The sequence below is a fragment of the Perognathus longimembris genome, chromosome 10, assembly GCF_023159225.1.
Source record: "Perognathus longimembris pacificus isolate PPM17 chromosome 10, ASM2315922v1, whole genome shotgun sequence".
In the NCBI taxonomy this organism is placed as follows: domain Eukaryota; kingdom Metazoa; phylum Chordata; class Mammalia; order Rodentia; family Heteromyidae; genus Perognathus; species Perognathus longimembris.
The window spans coordinates 33,637,174-33,649,851 of NC_063170.1; the positions used below are offsets into that span (position 1 = coordinate 33,637,174).

Genomic DNA, 12,678 nt, shown 5'->3' on the forward strand with positions numbered 1-12,678 from the left:
AACCTATCATAGAGCATTCAGATACCCCAGACCCTAAACATAGTGGCTGGGATTCCAGCATTTGTGGGTGACCACTCCAATCTGAGCAACAAAATTTCATGAAGTAAAACATAAAACAACCACAAAAAACCTGAGGCAGATGCCTCATGCCTGTAATCCTAGCTACTTAGCAGGCTGAGATCTGAGGACTGAAGTTGAGGGCCAGTTTGAGCAGACAAATCCCTGAGACTCTCATCTCCAATTAGTGAGCAGAAAGCCAGAAGTAGAGGAATGGCTGGAGGAGTAGCTGGAAGTGTTGGATGCCAGCCTTGAGCTGTAAAAGCTAAGCAAAGCATGAGGCCATGAGTTCAGACTCCAGTACCAAAAGAAAAAAAATAATGAAAATAAAAACAAAACTGGGGAAAAATACCAAGTTTTGTAGAACACATTTTAAAATATTCTGCACTGGGGTAGTGGTGGTAAGATCTCAATAACTACTTATTAACATTATTATCATCTTCAGTTTGAGGCAGTCCTATTAACCCCATCTTTCTTTGATTTGTTGTAATTCTGGATCTTTACTTAGAAGCTTCAATCTGTGCCTAGGAGCCCTAGTGGTTCCCCTATTCTTTCCTGTAATATTTTCATGGTATCTGGCATTACACTGAAGTCTTTGATGGATTTGGAATTGATTCTGGTGCACAATGATATATAATGATCTAGTTTCAGTTTTCTGCACACGTATAGTCAATTCTGCTAGCACCATTTGTTGAAGTGGCTATCTTTTTTCAATCCTGTGTTTTTGGCTCCCTTATCAAATATTAGGTGGCTATAGTGTGTGGGTTAATTTCTGGGTCTTCTATTCTATTACACTGGTCCTTAGGCCTATCCTTGTGCCAGTACCAAGCTGTTTTTATTACTACATTGCTTTTTTACTTAAAGTGATTCTTCTTGTTTATCCTGGGCTGGTCTGGGATCTTCATTAACCAGCTGCAGGCTCCTGAATGATTGAATTATAGCTGTTAGCTATCTCATCCTGCTAAAGTAATTATTCTTAACTTTTTTTTTTAACTAGGCCAAAGTCTGAATTGGAAAGAAATCTGTTGCAAACCATGGGCCTTTTCCCTGTGGGGTAATTATTTATTTATGATATATAGTATATCTTTAATCTACATATGTACACATTCTAGGTAAACACACACAAATACATATGTATGTAATTCATATTTGTAGTATAACATGTAATTATATAATCATATATATGTGCATGCGTGTTGTAACAACCCCGAAGTCTAAGTATTCCTTTTTAGAAACCATGGATCAAAACAAAAGATAATACGTGGCTAATAGTGGACCCTAGGCACTGTACTTAAATTTGTAACAAGACCCCCTTGGGGAATGGTATTTGACTTTTCTGAAAGATAGTAAACAGCTTACAGAGGGTTTTCTTGAGAATAGTTGATAAATATGACTGCACATAGAAAGTACTCAAAAATATTAGTCACATTTCAAAAGGTACAGGATTTTAGAAACTGTCCTAAGACTCAGTAGGGCTCACATATAACAAGCTTTTTGAGCCCTGGTAGTCAAGGACATGGGGCAAGCTGAATGAGGTAGCTGTGGTTTGATTTGCCCCTGAAGTATCAGGGCCAGGAGAAGGAGTGCTGCTTTGTGTGGTACAGAGAGAAAGAAGAGGATGAGGGGAAAAAAAGGCTCAGAGGCCAGAGTCTGTGCAAAACCTTAACTGCCATTAGTGTAAGGAAGGCACAGGAACAGGTCTTTGGGCTGGGGCAGAAAGCCATCTTTGTGTCTCAGAATCCAGTTCCCTAAGTAGAAGTTGATAACTATTTGAATTCTCTCCAGGGAGGATGGAACAAATCCCACAGCTACCCTGCTCATTCCACACTTCTACTCACTCAGACATCTCATGGCTGAGTTTCCATCAGGAGACATTTCGGTTTGGCCACTGAGATTGCACGAAGGAGACTCATCAGGACAGAAAGGAAATCACTGCTTTCCTGATGTCAGCAAGAGACATCAAGTTTGTGTGCACCTGTATTTCCTGGTCCCCTTCCTAAAAGCAAATGGCAGTAGCTGGAGCTCAGACTTGTTGAGTGGGCACTTTTTCCAGTGAAAAACTTTCCCAAATCCTCCTGCTACTTACCTCTAAAAGGGGTATGTGTGTTAACTCATGTATCATCTTTCTCCCTTAAATGTGGCAATGCATGCACATTGAGAGGCACATAGCAATAAATAATAGTTCACTGTTGTTGCTGCTGCTGTTGTTATCTTCTTCATCTTCCTGTCTTTCCTTGGGGTAACAAGAAGGTAAAAACATTCTGGAATCTTTTCATCCTAAGAACCACGAAGCTGATGGGACAGTGCAGCAAATGGAAGCCCCTCCCCCTTCCCCAAAGCTTAACTTAAAAGTGCTCTCCCTCGACAAATCCACCTGACACATCCCCGAAATGGCAGCTTCTCGAGAGGGCCACCTGGGAACCGGGGTCACCCGGGAAGGGGGCGGGCCTAGGGCTGAAGATGGGAATCAGGTGCTTCTGGACTGAGGCCTCCAAGGAGCAGGCGCTTTGAAGACCCCGCCGCCTCCATTCCTCTCAGGCCTGGCGCTCTCTGCTGCCCCCCTCCTTCCAGCCCCCCTCCCGGGCCCTTCCTCTCCCCGGGCCACCCCCCTCTCACAGCCCCCCCACCCGGTGCCCTCGCTCCCCTGGTCCCCCACCCGGTGCCCTCCCTCCCCTGGCCCCCCTCCGGTGCCTTCCCTCCTCCCGACCCCCTCCCTCCAGAGCCCCCAGCCCCTGGGCCACCTCCCCCAGACCCCCTCCACTCGCGTCCTCCCCCTCTCCAGCGGCTCCTCGGGAATGCTGGGAATGTGAGTCAGGGCCTCTGTGAGCGAGACCGCCCGAGAGCGAGGGAGCGAGAGCGAAGGGAGGAGAGCGCGGGCGCGGCCGTGCGCGCGGCCGGGCCAGGAGGGGGCCCCCGGAGCGCCGCGCCGGGCAGCGGGCGCGCGGCTCGGGACTGCGGCGGGCGCCGCCCCCTCGGCCGCCGGCCCCGCCCGGCCCCGCGCCTGGCCCGGCCCGGCGCTCCAGCCGCGTCCTCCTCCTCTCCGCCACCTCCTCCCCTCCCGGCTCCCGAGCGCCGCTCCCCGCCCCGCCGCGCTTCCTCCTCCGGCTCCGGGCCGCTCAGCTCGGTCGCCGGCTCCGGCTCCTCCCGGCCGCCCGGGGCCGAGGCGGCGAGAGGTTGTAAAAATCCATGTGGGACGGCCCGGGGCGAGCATCGCAAAGGTGAGGCGCCGACGCCGGCGGCCGGGTGTCGGCTCCCTCGGGGCTCCCACGCCGGGCACCCCTCGTGCCGTGCCGGGTCCCCCCGCTCGTGGGTAGCTGCATTGCGTTTATCTGGGGAAGCCGGGGGGCGAAGCAGCCTCCTACCCCGGGGCTTTCCGGGGCGGGGGCGGGGAGGGCAGGGGCGGCCTGCGGGCGGGTCTGCCTCGGCGAAGCCCCCTCCCTCGGAGCAAGTGCACGGTTTTCCCCTCGCTCGCCCGGCCGCCTCCCGCAGTCCCTGCCCGGCCGCCCCTCGCGGACGTCGCCGTTCTCTCCTCCACATCCCCCCCTTTGCCCGGAGGGGTGGGGTGCTAGCGAGGGCGGAGGTCGCTTGGAACCCCGAGCTGTGTCAGTGGAGACGGGAGGCGCCCTCGCCCATGGGTGGGGTGCCTGGCTGTTCGGGTGGGCTCCGGGGGAAGCTGTTTAAAAAAAAATCCCATTCGGGGAGGAGTCGGATTTACCGGCGTGGGTAAGAGGGGTGGCCCTGTATGAAAAGGAAAGCCGTGTGGAATCGAATGGATCCCCGCTGCCACACTCCCTCTCCCGTCTCCTAAATTACAAGACAAGGAGCTCGTATTAGGGTGCACTCCTCCCCCCCCCCCCCCCCATATTACTGTCTGAACCTGTGAGAGATCATTCTAGGACGGCGAAGATTAAGGGCTGGCTGCTTTAGCGCGGGGTGTAGCGCTCGCGGCTCGGGTCGGCGCTGCCTTATTCATGTTGTACTCGAGGGTCTCCCTTCCCGACAAGGGAGGAAGGGTCGGCTCTGGCAGGTGAAGATCGATTTTAGGCGGCTATCTGCCTGCGTTGGATGAAAGACCATTTACTCCCGGAGCGGGAATAGTCGGGTTCCGCGGTGATTGACAGTCGCACCTGCCACTTATGTGGGCGGACCCGGGACCGGCGGAGCCCCGGGAGCCAATCAGCGCGCGAGGGAGGAGGGCCGCTCCCTCCGGTCGTGGCTAGTTTCCTGGCTGGCTCTTTAAATCAGTGGTTTCCACCAGGTGAGGGGTTCCAGCTTCGGGAAGCCGGCCAGGGTGGGGAGGCACCTGAAAATGGGCTCCGAAGCAAGTAGGTTTGACCTGTGTTCTCTTATCTTTTCCCCTTCCCATGTTTATTGTAAAAGTTGGGGACACTTGAGGGTATTGGCTTGGAAGTGAATATGAAATACATCTGTGTGAAAGAGTGAGTGGGCACGGGGTTGTTGCGGCTAGCAATTGTCCACGTTTTCCTCCAGAGTGAACATCTTTTACTATTGAGGTCTCTGGGAAAAGGGCGAGGCATAGTCTCCTCTGGTCACTCTTGTCCTTGTAAAGTCACATTGCTTTGGGGTATACATTACTTAGCTCTCTGCTCTTTTGGGTGGATTTGTAAGATATTTTAGAAGCAGGCAAATAAATGTTCTTTATTGGAATCAACACGCACAGAAGGGATTCTTTTTAGTTTTGACCGTGTAACTCAACTTATGGAAGTTGTGGAAGGCTGCCTTGTTTCTTCTCCGGATGCTAGCTAGTGGTGTAGGGCCAGTGGCTGCCAGTAGAAGAATTTGTCCTTTTCTTATGTGAGCCATCACTTTGCTTTTGTGCTCGAACAAAAGCCTTTCACACTTTTTTGTGTGTGTGTGTGGGGGGGGGGAGGGAGGTAGACTGGGTAGTGGCTTTCCTCAGCTAGACTTTTCACCAGGTGAAGGACTAGATTCTTCTCTAGTAGTGATAGGCTACTTTTTCAACACTCTTCTCTTTGAATTTGTTAGAAAAATGACTAATTTACCCAAAAAACTGTAACTTTTTAGAAGCTGCACCTCGGTGGGAGCTTAATGATGTGAACTCAGCATTTCATGGATTGTGAGCCAGGACATACAGATTAGGAGGTTCTTCATGTAGAAGCCAGTTTTTAAAGGCATTATTATTATTATTACTGTTGTTATTGCATTTGCTAGTGCTTTACTGAGCTCATACATTATCTTTTTTAAAACTGTTCATAGTAGATACTATTGTTATCTTCAAACTATACTTGCCACAGTTTAGTGTGAGAGTAAGAACATGAATCCGTGACCCCATGATCTTGCCAAGGCCTTGAGTTCAAATTTTAGTTGTGTTCTACCTGTGTCCATTTGAAGTGTGGGCTCTCCCACCATGTGAAGAGCCTGTGCTGTGAATAGTCCACTGCCTGTTGATGGTCTTCCCACCTGCTTGTTTTCTTTTCCATTTGAAGACAGTTCCTCCTACCAGTTGGACATTTTAACATTTTGTATTTAACATATGCCTTTTTGGCATTTTGGCCCAGTGAAAATTTAGTTCTAAACTTGATGGTGACTTCAAAGAGGTAAAACAAAACAAAATCCACATTGATTTTTTTTCTTCATGCTTTAAATTTCCAGTTGGAATTTAAATGGGTTAGCTCCCTTGCCCAAGCTCCCCTAAGGAATTAGGCATTCTAATCTTCACTTACAGAAAGATCCTTTTTTCAGTAGTGATTAAGTATACTTACATTTGAAATTATCCTATGAAAATAGTATGACTCTATTATTAGTAGAGTATTTTTATTATGTTGGAAAGGTCACAGAATCAATCCTTACAGTGGCATCCTCTTGGTGAAAAGTGGTGGAGGAGGCTTTCCAAAAGAGATAACCTGAAAAATGAGGGAGGTAGTAGTGTGGGAATATACAAATTCACCCTTCAGCAGATACTATTGGTCTGGCTAGGTTGTTTTCTAGAATCTGCATTTTTGCCCGTTTTACTAGCATACACTTAAACTGTGTGGTGTGTGCATGTGTGTTCACCTGTGTGCGCCAGTGCCAGTACTGAGGATTGAACTCAGGTCTTAGGCACTATCTCTTAGCTTTTTCACTCAAGGCTAGTGCTCTACCACTTGAGTAATAGCTCCACTTCGGGCTTTTCCTTGTTAATTGGAGATGAATTACATAGACTTTCTTGACCAGGCTGACTCCATGCTGCAAGTGTAAGATCTCAGCTTCCTGAGTAGCTGAGTGTTTACAGGTGTGAGCAACTGGCACCTAGCTACCCTTTATCTTTTTAAAAAACAGCTAACAAGTTAACATTCTAACTGTCGCATGAGGGACCTACTGAGCTAGCTAGTAGCTCAGTTTTAGCAATGCTTATACTATTCCTTGACACTTTAGTGCAATTTCCCTTATTTTAGGAGATATTAGAATACTAACACCAATGATAATGTAGCTGTCATAAATTTAAAAGTTGATCCACGTGGTCACACCCAGGGTGATAGATTATCTGTTCAGATAATCAATGAAAGCAAAACAAAAAAAAAAGTTAACCCAAAGATTGAAATTGTTGGACATAGCAAAAGTAAAGATTTTCAGTTTATGCTTTTTTTTTTGTCAGTCCTGGGGCTTGAACTCCGGGCCTTAGCAAAGTCCCTGGCTTCTTTTTGCTCAAGGCTAGCTAGCACTCTGCCACCTGAACCACAGTGCCACTTCTGGCTTTTTCTATATATGTGGTTCTGAGGAATCAAACCCAGGGCTTCATGCATATTAGTCAAGCACTGTACCACTAGGTCATATTCCCTAGTCCCTCATATTTCTTAGGTGAAGAAAAAGAACAAAAATAAATAAGGGAGAAATGCTAAAATATTTCAAGTGATAAAGCTACATTAAGCAAATTTGGGCATAATTAAACTCCCTGACTTTGAGCAACAGGTATTTACTTCCATGCTCAAGAATATTCACATGTGTTGCTTAAATTATTAAGGCATTATTTATTAGAATCTACAGTATTTCCAGAGTTAATGTTCAATGAATGGTCAGCACAGAGTTTTAGTTTTGTGTAAGTTCTGTTGTCATGGAACTCGCCATTAGGAGTAGGTATAAGGAAGGAATTTTTGCATTAAATGGTATTTTCTTGAACTTTAATGTAGGGAGAGTGGTGGGCATGCAGATAAAGAAGTGCATACAGCATAAATATGAAGGGCACAGGCAATATAAGCAGTCCCTCCATTTAGGTAGAGAGTAAAAAGAAAACCAGCAACAACAACAATTACAATAGCACTAGGATTTAGAGCTTCACATTTTTTTTTCTCTCTTTTTTAAAAGTACTAAGGATTGAACCCAGGGCCTTGTGCATGGTAGGAAAGTACTATTACCATTGAGCTAACCCACAGTCTACCCTTCCCCTACTCTCCCTTCTCTCTTTTTCTACCCTCTTCCATCTTCTTATCCCCCACCCCCGTCATTCCACCTCATCTTTTTTCACCAAGATCTCTCCATATTGTTCAGGCTGGCTTTGGTCTTTCAGTTCTTCAGCATTCTGGGATACAGGTGCATACCACCATGCTTAACTTTATTGAGTCGTTAGCTATGTGCAAGGCCCTGTGCTTAGTAGTTTCTCTAAAATATCTAACTTGATATTGGGTAGATATTGTTAATTGCCTACTCAATATTCTGTCATTTCTTAGTAAAAGAACCTCAGTTTTCTGTGAGATGAGAATATCCTTACTTCACCTTCTAGATTCCATTGCAGCTTAGAATGACCATGACACTGAGGTCTGGCACTGATGGGAGTGAAAACTGTTGGGTGGAGACTGTCCTGAGAGCTTAACAAGGAGTGTATGCTCCATTAGCTTTTGGTCCCTTCCTGCTTGAAACAAAGGTGCAATACCCGAGTTGACAGTAGCCAACTGTGATAAAGAAGGTAAAACCATGTGTTAAAAAATGGTAAAACTAGAAGCCAGGGACAGTGCTCAGGCCCTGAGTCCAAAGCCCAGGACTGGCCAAAAAAAAAAAAAAAAAAAAAAAAAGGTAAAACTGGCTAAGTGCTGGTAGCTCATGCTTGTAATCCTAGCTACTCAGGAAGCTGAGGTCTGAGGATCATGGTCAGAAGCCAGCTTGGGCAGGAAAGTCCATGAGACTCGTACCGCTAATTAACTACCAAAAATGCTGGAAGTGGAGCTCTGGCTCAAGTGGTAGAATGCTACCTTTGAGCAAACGGTGCCCAAGACCTGAGGTCAAGCCAGGTCCAGAAAAGAAAAGGGTAAAACTGAAAATGGGGTTGTAGCTCAGTGGTAGCACATTAGAGGCACTAAGTTTAATTCCAATCACTACAAAAACAAGACAAAACAAATGGTAAATCTGGGCCTGGAAGGATAATGGCCTTAATGACATTTTTTCATTCAAAATACCAGTGTACACTGCAATCCCTGTACTTCTTACTGCATAAAACAAGTTTGTAACCTGTAACCCATGGTTTATACTTTCAGCCAAAGAAAATTTTCATGGATAAATACCTTCTCAAGGCTTTTCGCAATAGATATTATCTATTAGATAGCATTAGGAGATGTTGGGGCTTAAATACATGCCAGGTAGTGTGAGTGTGAATGAAGCAGAAGGGCAGCTGGGTACCAAGCAGACCTGGCAGCAGAAGACTGAATGAAATTGGGTGAATACAAATCATAGTTGGCTCTTAATCTGTAATCTTCTGAGAACAAAAGAAAAGTTTCCCAAAGGTTAATATTAGCACCTACTGATGGCTTCACATTTGCCAGAAAGTAGCATGTGAGTAATGTACAGAATTGCTAATGTGATGTGAATCATTATTCAGTGCTGCTATGTGAGGGTTTCTGTTCCTTGTCAGCTCATATATTGAACCCTTGATGACCTTGGATGACATGATTTTTGGCTGGGTCTGGCTTTAGTGTGTCAGTTAAAAGTTGTGGAGGTAAAGGGCAAAGTCAAAGGATGCTGCAGTGGTCCACAGATTCTGTTAATGGGACTCTTCTCATTTTCTTTTTTATTTTTTTTTGGCCAGTCCTGGGGCTTGGACTCTGGGCCTGAGCACTGTCCCTGGCTTCTTCCCGCTCAAGGCTAGCACTCTGCCACTTGAGCCACAGCACCGCTTCTGGCCATTTTCTGTATATGTGGTGCTGGGGAATCGAACCCAGGGCCTCATGTATTTGAGGCAGGCACTCTTGCCACTAGGCCATATCCCCAGCCCGACTCTTCTCATTTTCTTTCTTTCTTTTTTTTTTTTTTTTTTTTTTTTTTGCTGGTCCTGAGGCTTGAACTCAGGGTCTGGGTGCTGTCCCCCCATTCTCTGTGCTCAAGGATAGCCCTCTACCATTTGAGTCACAGTGCCACTTCTGGCCTTTTCTGAGTAGTTGATTGGTGATAAGAGTCTCATGGACTTTCCTGCCCTGGTTTGCTTCAAACCACGATCCTCAGATCTCAGCTTCCTGAGTAGCTAGGATTACAAGTGTGAGCCATCAGCACCTAGCTGACTCTTCCCGTTTCCACCTGCTACATATTTCAGGGCTTTCATGGAGAAGATGCATTTTAACTTTCTGGGTGTCTCTCTGTTTCTCTCTGTGTCTATGTCTGTGCCTCTTTCCCCTCCCCTGTCCTCTTTCTTCCCTTCTTCTTTCCTCCCATCCCCTCTTCTCTGCTTTCACAATCTATACAAGGATTTGCTTTACAGGTAGTGGTTTTCAAGTATTTTTCATCTGTTGAGTTTTTGTGTGTGTTTCCTAAATAAAAAAAAAAAGTATCTGTACCTTCAGTAGATCTGTAGAAAAAAGCAAAGTAGCTCTGAAAATTTATAGTCCAGGTTTATGTTATATGAGGTGTTGAGGCCACTGCTCTAAAATGATCCTTATATATGCTCTCAAGTGCAGACTTATGTTTTGAGTATCTTTTAAAATAAGCACCTTTGTTATTCCATAGCTTGTTGTGTCTTACTATCTGTGGTAGAGACTGTCATTGTTCCCCATAGCCACTTACTTTCTCTTTCCAGGCATTGGCTGGAAGTGACTTGAATCACTTCTATGCAGGAACATTAATTTCTAGTATGAGGCTAGCCAATGCTGCTTTTCACTGTTGACCATCATAGAATTGCAGAGCCTCCATCTGCCTGGGTCCTTAAGTCACCAAGTGATCAAAGCTTCCAGTCAACTGGAATTGGATCATATAGTGTGAATGAGAAGCAAACCTTGGTTGTTTTAAGCCAGGAAGATTTTGTGATGGTTTTGACAATACTTTTAGTGTATCCTTGCTGATGCATCAACGTTTAGCACATCTGTTAAACTTTATTTAACTTACTTTTTGGGATGTCTTCTGGATTAATCTAATGCTTGGACGACTTGCCCTTATTTTGTGCTTAGGAAAGCAGTAGGCAGGCATTGGCATCTGCTGTCCATGCAGGTCTCCATACCAATAGACTTGGAATTGGGATATTTATACGAACATTTGTTTTCATGTTTTAGAAAAGGCTGAAGAAGCTGGGTGCCATGGCTTATGCTTGTAATCTTTGTTACTTGGGAGACCATGGTTTTTTTTTTTTTTTTTGGCCAGTCCTGGGCCTTGAACTCAGGGCCTGAGCACTGTCCCTGGCTTCTTTTTGCTCAAGGCTAGCACTCTGCCACTTGAGCCACAGCGCCACTTCTGGCCATTTTCTGTATATGTGGTGCTGGGGAATTGAACCCAGGTCCTCATGTATACGAGGCAAGCTCTCTTGCCACTAGGCCATATCCCCAGCCTGGAAGACCATGGTTTAAAGCTACCTTGTGCAAAGAGTTTGATTGAGCCAGGGTGTGATAGCACACACCTATCACTCTAGCTCTTCAGGTAGTATGACTAGGAGGATTATAGTCCAGACTGGCCCCAAGGTAGGACACAAAACTCTGTTTGAAAAATTACAAAAATGAAGAGGGGTGGAAGTGTGGCTCAAATGGTAGAGCACCTGTATAGCAAGCATAAGGCCTTCAGTTCAAATCCTAGTACCAGAAAAAGACAGAAGATAAGCCATGGAGTACACTTTTCCTTAAAAGAAACAAAAAGATCTTAATGTTGTATTGTTTTTGTGGGTTACAGAGCTCTGTGGCTTGGAGAGGACTAATGATTATCAGTTACCATAACAATGGTGCTCCTATTGCAGGTTCATGCTTGTTGATCTATGAAATGTTTATTGAACACATACTTTGTGATAGGCATTGGGGCACAAAGATGAGCTGCAGATAGTTCTGCACTTGGAGTTTGTACTCTACTAGGGTATCATGGGCAAGTTTGCTCTGTTCAATGAAGGATACCAAATTTGAGCATTTATTATGCTTTCTAGAGCTCATTTTATGTAGGGGTAATACCTCCATTTTACAGAAAAGAAACTGAGGGTCAGAATTTATTAAGCTCAGTGAAGGCAGGAGCTTTTTCTTTTGTTGAAACCTCAGTATCTAGACAAGTTTGTTTGTTTTTTGTACTGGGGATAGGACTCAAGTCTGGAGTCACATCTCCAGCTTACTAGAAGAATGTTTGGTACATAGTAGATATTCAATAAAGACTTGTTAGATGAATGGACAGAAGAACTTGCTCAAAAAGCCAGATTTGAACCACATCTGCCTGCCTCTCAAAGCTGCTGAGGTATAACAGGACCAAGAGCAGCATATGGTCCATGCGGCAAGAGAAGCAGCCGCCAATCCCTACAGGGTCAATGCTAAGAGCACCAGGAGGAGCTAGGTTGTCTCACTTTCAAGGCAGAGCTGAGTCTTCTGTATGGTGTTTTGCTTACTTGGTCTCATCCCAGGAAGCCCAAGGTTATTTCTACACGGACTTAAGTGAAATGTAATTGTGGCCCTTCTGGACCAAGCTCAGTGTCTGCCCCAGTAGAATTTCCTCAGCATTCTGCTGGCTGACTCATATTAACCTTCTGGGCATCCCTTCTTCTCTTTCATCTTTGAGATTTGTTCCTTTCAAGTTCTTTCTGCTCTTGAACTTGACTTGGCCCGACAGAGTTCATTTGGTCAGAGACCAGAAAATCTCTGGTTGTTGGCACCTAGGGGGCACTCAACAAAATGAAAAAGAGAGATGGAGAGCTGGCACTTTCAGAAAGAGCTAAGTAATTACTTTTATTTTTCCTAGAAGTTGCAGTTAGATTACAGTCCTGTTGCATGAGTATGGTATGAGTTGAAAGGGCATTTCTGATGTACACCTGTAGAGTGAAGGCTGGTAGCAATGTTTAGAGATGCCTTATACCTTTAGCCTTTCACTGCTGTGTTTTGTTTTTCAGTATTTGGGTCATGTAACTCTCTTTGGTTCTGAAGTTTAAACTTGCAGCCTCAAACTTGCTAGGCAGTTTACTACTTAAGTCACATTCTCAAGTCCTTCTTTGCTTTAGTTATTTGTTAGGATCTGGTGTTTTTGCCTATTGCTCAGGCTGATCTCAGACCCTGAACCTCTAATTCACAGCCTACCGCAGAGGGATACAGGTGCATACTACTATACCAGGCTTTGTTTGCTGAGATGGGGTCCAGCCAGCTTTTTGCTGAGGTTAGCCTTGAACCAGTCTCTTCTTCCCAAGTAGCTGGGCTCATTTAACTTTTGTAATACTTTCGCGTTTGTGTCTGTGTG

General features: G+C 45.5%; 1 protein-coding gene across 8 annotated transcripts in view; it reads left to right on the forward strand.

Moving 5' to 3' along the window:
- The first annotated feature begins 3,150 nt into the window (after positions 1-3,150).
- The window catches only part of Erc2 (ELKS/RAB6-interacting/CAST family member 2), a 973,754-nt gene continuing 964,226 nt past the window's right edge, over positions 3,151-12,678 (forward strand). For all 8 annotated transcript variants that reach the window (XR_007212331.1, XM_048355798.1, XM_048355799.1 and 5 more), the window contains exon 1: positions 3,151-3,275. The gene's annotated coding sequence lies outside the window, so the exon portion shown is untranslated. The remainder of the gene's footprint in view (positions 3,276-12,678) is intronic.